This window comes from Canis lupus, chromosome 1 (assembly GCF_048164855.1).
Source record: "Canis lupus baileyi chromosome 1, mCanLup2.hap1, whole genome shotgun sequence".
In the NCBI taxonomy this organism is placed as follows: Eukaryota; Metazoa; Chordata; class Mammalia; order Carnivora; family Canidae; genus Canis; species Canis lupus.
In genome coordinates, this window is record NC_132838.1 from 47,738,366 (window position 1) to 47,750,579 (window position 12,214).

At 47.5% G+C, this 12,214-nt stretch overlaps 1 long non-coding RNA gene across 9 annotated transcripts in view; it reads right to left on the minus strand.

Annotated features, from left to right (window-relative positions):
* The window catches only part of LOC140634997 (uncharacterized), a 41,259-nt gene that overhangs the window by 11,009 nt on the left and 18,036 nt on the right, over positions 1-12,214 (minus strand). For 4 of the 9 annotated variants that reach the window (XR_012032358.1, XR_012032359.1, XR_012032361.1 and 1 more), the window contains exon 2: positions 3,362-3,871. This is a non-coding gene — a long non-coding RNA (uncharacterized lncRNA). Of the gene's footprint in view, positions 1-2,835; positions 3,872-4,003; positions 4,160-4,315; positions 7,684-12,214 lie in introns of those variants that run through there. The other 5 variants (XR_012032346.1, XR_012032335.1, XR_012032352.1 and 2 more) reach the window with 3 other exon arrangements.

Consider the following 12,214-nt stretch of genomic DNA (forward strand, 5'->3'; position numbering starts at 1 on the left):
GAGAGGCAGAGAGAGATCTGAGAAGACAGAAGAGGTGAAGAACAGTGGAGACAGGAAGGCAATGTGACAAAGGAGGCAGAGATGGAGTGATGGGGCAACAAGCCAAGGAACACCAAGGATTGTCAGCGGACGTCCAAAGTTAGGAGAGAGGCATGAACGGATTCCTGCCCCCAGTCCCCAGCCTTGATCTCAGACTTCTGGCCTCCAAACCATGAGAGAATACATTTCTGTTGTTTTAAGCCACCACAATTATGGTAATTAGTTACAGCAGCCACAGAGACCAGTATGCTCCCCTTCCCCAAACTTAGGCTCAGAAAGGTGTATGCTCTTGCAGCAGCTGCTCCTGCCTGCTTGGGAATAACTGGTTCTGGTCAGAGGGCCCAGACCAGTGGGAACGGCGCAGCCTAGCAGGGTGCTGGCAAAACTCAGGATCCTTGCTTATCTTTCCTTGTCCTCCGCAGGTGTCCTAGTGATAGCACCATTCAAAGCACAGGTGGCTTGGTACACCTGCATTTGTGAACCTGCTCAGGTACTCCAAGACTCCTGCCAGGTAAAAGAATCAATTAAAGCAGGAATCAATGGGCACTGAGGGGGGCACTTGACGGGATGAGCACTGGGTGTTATTCTGTATGTTGGCAAATTGAATACCAATAAAAAATAAATTTATTATTAAAAAAAATAAAGCAGGAATCACCCCTAGAATTTGCCTGAGGTCACAACCAGGCTTGGGGACGTGTGACAGGAACCTGAGATGTCAGGCATGTGGTTTGTACCTGGGCAGCTTAGGTCGCCTTGGGTGGTTTCCTTGTCTGGACCCCAGTCACTTTCAAAATTCAATGCTTATTCTCACCCCCACCCTAAGTGGTGCATCTGCACTTTTCTCCTTGGTTTTCCCTTCATAGACCAACACCACTGACCCAACCCCTTCCATCTGGGAAGAGTGGGCAGCGTCTCAGCCCGTGCAAAGTCAGAATTCAATCACTTTGCAAGTTGTTGAGTTAACTGACTTACCAACATGGTGGAAGTTTATATGGAGGCAGATTCTCTCGGATGAATAAATTAAAGAAGGTGCCATGGGGAGAAATCTGATATTTTCTCAAAAGCCTCCTATTATAACCTTGATAATCTTCAGTGTGGTTTACAGTTAAACCCTCTACCTTCAAGGATCAGAAATCCCACACCGTTCACACCCAAAGTCCTTCCTATCGCAGGAGACCGTTATGGGCTCCAGAATGACAATTTATTAATCTACAGTGAGCAATAGTTAGGCTCAACTATGTAAAATTGCCAATATTCAAATGCTTTTGAACTGCAAGAGTGGCAAATTCATATGATTCAACATTAATATCACCATGGGGATCTGAAATACTCAGATCTGTATGCCCACAATTGTCCCCTGCAGGCCCCCTATGTGGGAAGCCCAATTATAATCAAAGAGGTACTTGGTGAGCGATGAACCGGAGCAAGGATTCTGGGGCTAGATGGTGAGAAACAAAAAAGCAGGCCCTGGCAGCTGGCAGCTGGGAGCCGGCCTGGCACTCACAGCTAGGCTGTGGTGTTCTTTTGTTGAACAAACACAATTTCACTGAACACCAACATGGAACAAGGTCACTCTGTGACCGGGATGGAGAGAGACAAAAACGAGGCCACTCCCGCAATCATGTCTGAACACAGACAAAAAAACCCCAAGCATACTGTTTAAACCACAAAGTGACCGCATGTCCCTCCCTCCCACCTGGTGTGAATGACGGCCACTTCTCTGCCAATTACGCCTGAGCCTCACTCATTCCTCCACCTCTTAGATAAATCCAGGGATGCCTGACTATATCCAATTTCAACGTTCTGATGTCCCACCTAGAGCAGCAGCCCCCAACATCATCCAACACAAGCCAAAATCCTATAAAAGGTCCCCTCCACTACCTCCTTACCAAGGTACCCTAAGATTCCCCACAGCGTGCAGTCTCCCTTGAGGCCACAAGCACTGAGAAACCCTACTTTGTTCAACTACCTGGGTGTTCCTGGTGTCTTTGGATGGTGGGCGTTGATAATGGCATGAGACTCTGCCAGCCAGACCTCGCTAACTCTGCATTGAGGATAGGTCCACCACCACCACCACCACCACCACCACCACCACCACCAGAACCCCTTGCACCATCACTATGACCACCACCACCATTCTCACTACTGCCATTACCATCCCAGTCACCACCACCACCACTACCATCATCACAACCACCAACCTGCTAAGTGCTTTATACACATTTTATCACTGTATCCTTCTTCAACTCTGTAGGGTATGTACCCTTATCTCCATTTTCCCAAATAAGGCTGCTGTGGCTCAGTAAGTTAAGGGCTCAGGAAGGCTCGAGATCACACAGCTAGTCAATGACAGAGCAGGGGTTGGAAACCTCAGTTGCCAGGGATACTCTACTGATTCTCCCGAGGTGGAACACTGCCGAGCTGGGCCCGGAGGTGTCCTGTGACCTCCGTGACCTCCCCAGTCTCCCCTGTGCGCCTTGGCTCCTCCCGCCCCTCCCCAAGCCTGGATATGAGCTGCCAGCAGCTGCTTCTGTGACTCTCCCGGTGACCTCCATCTGACTTGTCGACTGTTATGTTTCATTAAGGTGGTTGTGCACATGTTTGCCCCAGTCTCTTATGGGTGGATTTCATAATTTAACTTTTACAAGAAGATCTTATTTCCTTCATATCCAAGTTCCTGAATCTATCTCCCTGCTGCCTCCATGTGCCAAACGCAGTGAACACATAAATTCTTTCCAGAGCCAAGAATAGAAACTAAGATTTATGAGTCCCCATCTATTACTGTAGCCAGCAGGATCACTTACTCCTCATATCCTTTATTTCATGACCATATTTTTCTTCATAAATGGCACCTTTTTAAGATGTGACATAAAGAGGTCCAATTCAAAGTTTTAAATTCAAATTATTTGGGCTATCCAAGAACATACTAAGCATCTGAACTACGCATGGAAAATACCCTTTTTGCATGCTTGAATAAGTCCAAAACAGCTTAAGGGATTTTCTCCAATTTAAAAAAAAAATAATTCACTTCTGGACTGAGGGGGAAAAACATGATAAATTTCTACACAAAAGCAATGCCTTGAGAGAGAAATAGCTTACGTGGCTGTGAAAACCAGAGGCTTTGTAGGAAATGCAACCCAGCCTACAAGCAAAGCTTCCTCGGGCTCATAATGTAGATGTCAAGGGTGTTTTCCAGAGAACCAGGCTCAGGTGGATTTAGGGGCTGTCTGAGTTCTGAGATTTCTTCCTCAGATGTGTGTGTGGTGGGGAGGGGGTTAAACACTCACCCAGCACAAAGATTAGAAGCTGTAATTGGTCTTACCACACAGAGTTTTAAATTCTTTTTGATGTTATTGACTGGGAAGCAGGGACTTCTCAGGAAAAGTGGAGTCTCAACTTGGCACAATTCACACGCGTTGCAGCAAACCCCCAGATGCCACAGGGGCTTCCCCCTTTTCTTTCTGGTAAGGCTGTCCAGAAGCAACTTCCAAAAATCCTCGAAAGGCCCCTCAGTTGCCCTGGTGCTGCTCCCTCGCCGAGCTCTCCAGGGGTCGAGCGCTTCCCAGCCACAGGCATGAGCCTGCACACCTAGCGTTTGCTGCCTCTGGCCTGGCAGGTCCGCCCTGGTACAGCTCCCCAGCACTCACCAGGCCCTGGGGCCCCTCCAGGCTCGCAGACAAGGGGGTTCACTCTGCCTACAGACAACCACACAGTGAGGGACGAGGGACGCCGTGCCTTTGTCTTCCTTGAGAAAAACCTTCCAACCAGATTGGAGGCTTCTCTGATAGTGTGAGTACACAGTTACTTTTCTCTCTCTCCTGAATGCATCAGTCTGTAGAAGAGAAAAAAAATTTAAAGGCTCCATAGAACACTTGTCTACTTTGCTCACAATCCCCCTCCCATGCAACAAAACACAAAAACAAACAAACAAAAAAACAACCAACAATCCCATCTCCCCAAACACCTCGGGCAGCCGCCAGCAGGGAGGAGAGACATGCTTTCTTCATCAATGTCCTGGAGATGACGTTCTGCTGTTTTAGTTTAAATATCTCACGCTGGTGACTCCAGCCAGAAACAAGAGCATTACAAGGCTCCCCGTCTCACCGCCTCCTGTTGGGCCCTGTTGTGTAAGGGATTTGTGTCACCCTCTAAATGGGGTCTGGACACCCCCCCCCAAGTAAAGTGGCAGATTCTCAGCAGGGATCTGCATTTTCCACTGTGAGCCCCTCCCAGCCCCTCCATGCATCTCCCTTCACCCCGTGCACCCCACACCTACCTGTGTTCTGCACCCTTGGGCACCCCATGCCCTCCTAGACACCACCCCCAGCCCATGCTTTTCTGGCCCTGGCTTATAGTGGACTCATCCCAGCAGTAGGAGGAGCCAGGGGGGGCTCATCATCCCCTGTGCCCAAGGCCTAGAGCCTCCTGTTTCCTGGCGCCAGCATCCTTTGGCCGCCCGGGAGCGGCAGGGCCAAGTCGGATCAACGCCTCTGCAGCCGCCTCAGAAATACATTGATTTTTGTTACAGCCACGAGGCCCATCCAATTAAAAATAATCACTGGCGTGTTCCAAGGCTTTATCCCTGCCAAGTGCGTTGACTGCTGCTTGCACAGAACAATGCCGTTTGTCAAACATGACCTCATTTTCATAGCTGGTCAGAGAAGTCTCGAAGCATCTCCCCCACCTCCAGCCCCACCCCCATTACTGGAAGGTCTAGAGGTTTTCTGAGGTGATATTACTCCATACTTAGGCCACAAGGGGGTTGGGGCCAAGGCAGCTTCCCTTTTCCGGGGTGTGGAGTGGTTGTAGGATTTAGGTTTTCTCTCTAGGGTTAGTGAAACAGACCAAGCTGCTGAAGAAGAGGCAGGCCGGGGAAAGAGGAAGATACAGCCCAGAAAGTATTTAAAAACTGCTGGTGGGTGGGAGGATGACGAAGTAGCCATTAGGGACCATAAAGCAAACCATGAACACACATCTCTTGCCATTACATAATATAAAGGATGAAAGAAAAAAAAAAGGATGAAGACATGTGATGGAGGCAGGCAAGCATTGGCCCAAGGAGGACCAGCTCATGTAGAGATCAACCTGGGTTCAGTCCCGGCTCTGCCCCTTCCTAGCTGTGTGACCTGAGGCAAGTTACTCAACCTTTCTGAAGGCAAGTTGAATCATCCCTAAAATCTGGCTATTCATACCTTCCATCAGAAACTCAACGGCATTATTATTTATTTATTATTTATTATTCCTCTCTAGGAATAGGTAAATACTAAGGCTTATTCTAAGAGCAGGTAATTATTGGCAAATTCTGGGTGATTGATGAACAACTCTCTGCAACTTCTGGCAATCTTCCTAAGACGTACACGCACAAGTCTGGAAGTATATCAGGAATCTGTATTTCACTTTTTCCATTCTGGTTGAGCTTTAAGAAAGAAAGAGAAATTACACACACATACACACATACACACACTCACCAAGAAATCTCATTTTTCTTCCTAGAGATACTCGTTATGTTTCCAAACTTTTCAAACATTATTTATCCCAAATTTCTTTTTTTTTTTAATTTAATTAATTTATTTGACAGAGAGATAGAGCACAAGCAGGGGGAGCAGCAGGGAGAGGGAGAAGGCAGGCTCCCTGATGTGGGGCTCCATCCCAGGACCCTGGGCTCATGATTCGAGCCAAAGGCAGGTGCTTACCCGACTGAGCCACCCAGGCACCGCCATCTGAGATTTCTGTATAGTGTCTCTGTTGATACAGAGGTGCCAGCTGTGTGTGGAGGTAAGTGGTGGTAATCTTCCTCGTGTTGGCCCAGGACACTTTTAGGTTCCTGACATCAAATTAACCATTATTTCATAATATTGCACCCTTCCAAAATAACTTTTTCTAGAAAGTAACCAAATTATTTCCGACTCATGGTGGAGATCCCACTGTTCTGCATCCTCACCACAGCTTGATAAGGTCAGTCTTTATAATTTACCCATTTTAGTAGGGGTGTCCTGGTATCTCATCATGGTTTTCATTTGTATTTCCCTAGTGATGCATTTTTTTAAATTATTATTTGCCATCCATGTTATCTTCTTCGGCATTATCTGACAATTGGCAAATTGTTCAGATCTCCTGTCTAGTTTTTAATTGTGTTGTTCATTTTATTACAGGGTTTTGAGAGTTTTAAAAAATACATTAGGGGTGGGGAGCCTTGGTGGCTCAGTGGTTGAGCATCTGCCTTCGGCTCAGGTCATGATCCCCAGCGCCTGCGATGGAGTCCCACACAGGGCTCCCCTCAGGGAGCCTGCTTCTCCCTCTGCCTGTGTCTCTACCTCTCTCTGTATCTCTCATGAACAAATAAATAGAATCTTAAAAAAATTACATTAGGAATATAAGTCCTTTGTCCAGTAGGTATTTTTCAATTATTTTCTCCCAGCCCATGATGTGTCTTTCATCCTCTTAATGTTTTCCTTTGGAGAGCAAAAGCTTTTAATCTTGATGAAGTCCAATTTATCATCTTTATTTCCTCTTATGAGTCCTGCATTTATTTGATGTTGTAGCTGAGAAATCTTTGCCTACACCAAGGCCACAAAATTGTGTTCTCTGTTTCCTTCTGGAAGTTTTTGATTTTTTTGATTTTTAAATTTTTATTTATTTTTTTTAAACTTCTGGAAGTTTTATAGCTTTAGACTTTACATTGAGGTCCATGGTCCATTTGGAGGTAATCTTTACATATGGTGTGAGGTTTGGATGGAGGTTCATGGTTTGCATATGGATATCCAGTTCTTCCAGCATCATTTTTTGAGAAGATCATCCTTTCCCCCATTGAGTTGCCTTTGCACCTTTGTTGAAAATCAGTTGACCCTCTACATGCGAGTCTATTCTGGAGAGCGTCTTGATTTCCATTGTAGATGGAAATCTGTATTTCAATCTGTTCTGTATTGAAATTCTCGGCTGCCATGATACCTGGACAGGGCCTCCTCTCTTTCCACGAGCACTGCTCACTGCTGGGTCCCCACCACGGGCAGTACTGACTGCTCTTCTACAACCTTGAAGCTTCTTGAGCCTTGCCCTAGTGGGGCTGGCTGCAGATGAATGCATAGATCTCCCAGAGGTCAGAAGTGGGGGGCCCTACACCACATTTTCCAGGAAGCCTCTGTTGCAAAAGTGCATTTCTCACTCTGGGATGCAGCTCTGGATGTCCGAGAGGCTCTGAACCGCTGGCTGGAGGACCCAGAGCTCCCCCACACCCTCCCACTCCCCACCCCAGTTCATGACCTTCCCTCCTCACCTTCCCTTAATTCCAATCAGGCTGGAGAAACTTCAAGAGAAGGATTGATTAGAAGTCCCGTCTGCCTTTCAAAAACCCAGAAGGTTAACTCCTCCAGCAGCCGGCTTGGCCGCCTATCCTCCTGCAGCTGCCCAGGGAGGGTTGCACAGAGGGAGGAACATGAGAAGAATCGCACGCTGAGTCCCCCAGCAGTTAGGAATTAGATGAAGTCATAAGCAGCTCTACACTTGGCAAAGCACCTGGACACAATAGTATGCTTAATGAAATGATTAAATGTCTCTGCAGCAGAGTCCCATTTCATTTATTTAACTTTTATTGACCTCTAATGAATGTCTGCCAAATACTAGTGCAGCATGGAAAAGCAGGAGTGAGGCATCTGCCACGGGGCAGGGTTTAGACTGACCCTGTGCTCCCCAAGCCAGAGAACTCCGTGCCATCACCCTCAGTCTTTCATCCGCATCTTCTGTAGACAATTGAATGGGTACTGAATTGGGGTGGGGGGCAGGACAACAAGAAAAATGTTACCTTTTTTCAAAGAAAACTGGTCTTGGCCAGGCAGGAATGCGGAGAACTGTGTTCCTCAACCTCCTCACTTCTCTCAAGGATGAGGCACTGCCTTTAGGACATTTAATTGGCTGAAAGCTATGTGGTTTGTATCTAAGGACAAAACATATTTCCAGAGACTTCCTCCCAGGTATTCCACACAATTCTCAAAAGAGTGAGTTTTGATGGTAAAATTCATTTGAGAAACCGACCTGCTTTATCCCTTCTGCAAGATCAGGTTAAGGACTTTGAGAAGCCCTGATGCAAATTTCCTAAACTTACTTATGTTAAGAACACTTTTTTTTTTTTTTCACTAAACACCTACGAATTATCAGGGAACTCGGCTGAGAAAAGTTGTTCCCCCAAATGCCATAGATGTTCTGATAAAAAAAAAAAAAAAAAAAAAAAAAAAAAAAAAAAAAACAGTGTCTGCTGCCTTATTCTATTCAGCTAACTTAGAATCAGTGAAGGGTGAAGACAATGAGGAATTTGGGCTTTTCTTGGGCACCCTGCTTGCTTCTCCCTGGCATCCAGCTGGGGATGTGGGAAGAAGCAATGGCATCTTCCTGCCCGGCTGATGGGGGTGGAAGGGGTGGCAGAAGAGGGATGATTTGCAGAAACCCCAACCAGAGCACTCCCATTGACTAGCTGGTTAAGACTGCCAGACAACCCTAGATGAGAAGAGTCCATCTCCCCAAAGTTCACATGTATTGACCTATGATGACATAGCTTCTAGCATGCAGTTTTTTCTTCTTTCCTGTCATGCTAGCTTGCCAGAGATTTATTTTCTCCAAATATCACAACTGAATTGAAAACTTTTTTTTTTCTTTTAAAATGTATTTATTTTGGAGAGAGAGAGAGAGAGAAAGAGAGCACGTGTGCATGGGGGAGAGGCAGAGGGAGAGGGAGAGGAGCAGACTCCCCACTGAGCAAAGAGCCCCAAGCGGGGGTGGGGACTCCATCCCACCACCGGAGATCACAACCTGAGCCAAAATCATGAGTCCCATGCTTAACCCACTGAGCCACCCGGGTGCCCCTAAAAACATTTTTTCTACGCCCCCCCCCCATCACTTCTGTACTACATCTCCATCCTACTCCAAACTCACGTTTGGGACTAGGGCCCCCCCTTCCCGCTATGGAAAACGTCCCATCTGTCTTTTAAGGGGTGTCAGCCACGAAAAAAATGGGAAGTCTGCAAGGCAAGTGGCACTTTCCCTCCTTCGCTTGGTGCCTCCGCTTGCGCTGCTGTGGAGCCGAGCGCCCGCCTCCCGGCCCCGCAGCAAACGCAGAAGGCGCCGAGTCAGCAGCCCGCGCTCCCGTCCCTCCGCCGCCCGCGCCGCGCGCCCCTGCAGCGCCTGCGCTCAGCCTAATTCTTTATGCCTTGTTATTCTGTCAATTTCTTAATCTATTGGTGCTGACTTTATTTTTAGCGCGCCTATTGTGACAGCAAATCCTGAAATTGCCTCGGTTGTTTTTTCTGAAAATGGCCTTTACCAACCCATAATGCAGACCCCGACTAAATACTGGGGGCCCCGGGCGCAGCCGCCTCCCCTGGGAGCTGCGCATCCACGCTCCCTTTGGAGGGGGCGCCCCGAGGGGCCGCCGGGAAAGCCACCGGCTGTCACAGGAAGGTGAGCATCTCTGGGGCTCGCTGGAAAATGCTCGCTTCCTCCTCTTTTGGAGAATTTCTTCAAACATTAATAAATTCCCTCCCCTCTCCCTATCTTTTGTTGGCAAACTATAAAAAATGCAAATGATCCAGAAACCAATTAATTTTTAGAAGGCTGCTGCTGTTTTGCAGTATTCACAAGACATGGTGGGCACATTTAGGGCGTGTGCCCGCAAAAGCACACACATGTGGAAGGCATCGGGCCGCTCATCACAGACGCATCACGTCTCCAGATTTGAGCCATCGTGTCAGCCTCCTCCAAGCCTGCAGATCCGATTCAAAGCGTGCTCGGCACCCAAATAATCGGGAATTGCTAAGGGGCGCATTCTCCAGAATGCGGCCTGGAGATGTCCCCCGTCACACAATAAAGCTTCACCTCCCAGGACCCAGGAAGGCTCCCTGGGGAGGCAGAGGTGCCGGCAGGGGCTTTCTTCAGGCAGGCTGGGCCCTCCTCTGTCTTAAGTCCCAGGGACTTTTAGGGGCTTTTAGGGCTATAGCTGCTGCCCCCCACCCCTCCCCTGCAGTGGAACTTGGTTGGATTCAGAGCTCAGAACTCTGAATCAAGCGTCAAAGTCTTTTCTGGTGGTTGTCTGAGTATCAAGATAATCTTCCTGCAGGAGAACAGTTTTCTTCTACCTTCCATTGCATCACCCCATGGCCCACCTGAAGCCACTTCTCACTTTTCTCAGTTTGTGGGAACAGGAGCAGGGAGCAGCTGGGTTTGGTTGCAGTAGAGGGGTAGGGGTTCCAAGCTGCCCACCTTACAAGGTACGCTGTGCTTGGTCTCAGCACATCACTGCGATTCCACAATGCTTGGAGACTAGGCCCGTGACCAGTTGTGGCCAGTGAGATGCAGGCAAGTAGGCTGATGGGGCTTTTGGAAAAGACTCTTTTCTGTTAGCAAAACAAAGTCAAGTATGGAAACAGCCTTTCTGCACCCCTGCCTCCTTCCTGCCCCAAGAACACTTCTGTGTCCTGATGTGAAGCTGGTGGCTTGCAGTGTCCTGTGACCATGAGGTGGCAGGCCTGGGATGGTGGAGTGGTGTAAGGGGAAGCCATCGAGCACCTGCAGCCATCCTGGACCAGCGGGTTTCCAGACTCCTGGCCACATGAGATAATTGCCTCTTGTCACTGCTCAATCGAGTGTTTGACCGAGGTGTCCTGACTGACCGAGGGTTCTTAGGTTGGAAGAGACCTCACAGCTGTGTCATCTGGAATCACGGCCAAGGGCTGCTTGGCTTCCTGCTCTAACATGTCCATGGGGCCATCTTCTAAACTGCACTTCAACAAGCAATGAAGAGGACCCACTTTCTCCTGGAGCTCTGGGGCTGCCCTGGGCACCTCTGCTGGGATGTCTTCCTCATGTGGGGAAAGAATCCAGTTTGCTAGTGTTCTGGAGGGACTGGCATGGGGGCTGCTCCCACAAGAGATGCCAGGGTGAGGGCTGAGCCCCCCGGGACAAGCAGGGGGTGATGCCAGGCTTATTGAGATATAATTCACATACCATGCAATTCACCCATTTAAATGCACAATTCAGTATTTCTTAGTTGATTCATACATGTGTGCAAACATTACAAGCCAATTTTAGACACTTTTCATCTTGAGAAGACACTGAAGAAACTGAAGAAACTCTGTGCTCTCGAGCTATTGGTCCTCTACTTTCTACCACCCCTCCCTCCCCCAGCCCTAAGCAACCACTAATCTTTCTTTCTCTATAGAGTTCCCTATTCTGGACATTTCATAAAAGTGAATCATACCATAAGGGCTTTGTGACTGGCTTCTTTCACTTAGCATCACATTTTCAGGGTTCATCTACGTTGTAGCCTGTGTCAGTACTTCATACTTCATTTCTCTTTCTGGCCAAAAATGATTCCATTGCATATTCAGCCTTGTTATTTTGGGTAGTTACATTCTATAAAGTCACCATGATCATTGGGTTATTGAACACTGCCCTGTTGCTGCTAAGGGGAATACAGGGTTAGGTTTCTGCAAGCCACTGATCACACTTTCATCAATCAATCAACATGTAACCTTGTTTTATATGTATGTATAAATACCTTTTATACGTATGTATAAATACCTGCTTAAAAACACCTTATTTGATATATATTATTGGTTTATTAACATTGAACTCATGGCCAAAAACACTATAACTCCTATATGAATAGTAGGGGATGGGGGAAGGGGTGTTGCCCAGAGGACTCTCAGGATAAACACACCTATATCAACCCAAAGTCAGCCCCAACAAGGATGCCACCAATTGCCCTGGTAGGACTTTGAGGACTAGAACCAGATAGTTTGGGCAAAGTGGGATGATTGATTCATGCCAGCCTAGGTCTTCCATATGTACATAGTTTTTACTTCTACCCTTTGGAATGACACAAAGATGATCCTCTTTTTTTCATGAGAAGACCCTTTCATTGTTTGAAGACACATCTTGGGTCCTCCTAAGTCTTCTCAGGCTTGACATCCTCAGTTTCTTGGACCTTCTTCTTTCTTTTTTTAAATTTTTTTTAAGATTTATTTCTTTACTTTAGAGAGAGAGAAGAGAAAGCACGGGTGCAGAGGGAGAGGGAGAGATAATCTCAAACAGACTCCCTGCTGAGCTCGGAGCTGGACTTGGTGCTCCATCTCTGGCCCCGAGATCATGACCCAAGCAGAAATAAAGATTTGGACACCCAGGCCACTGA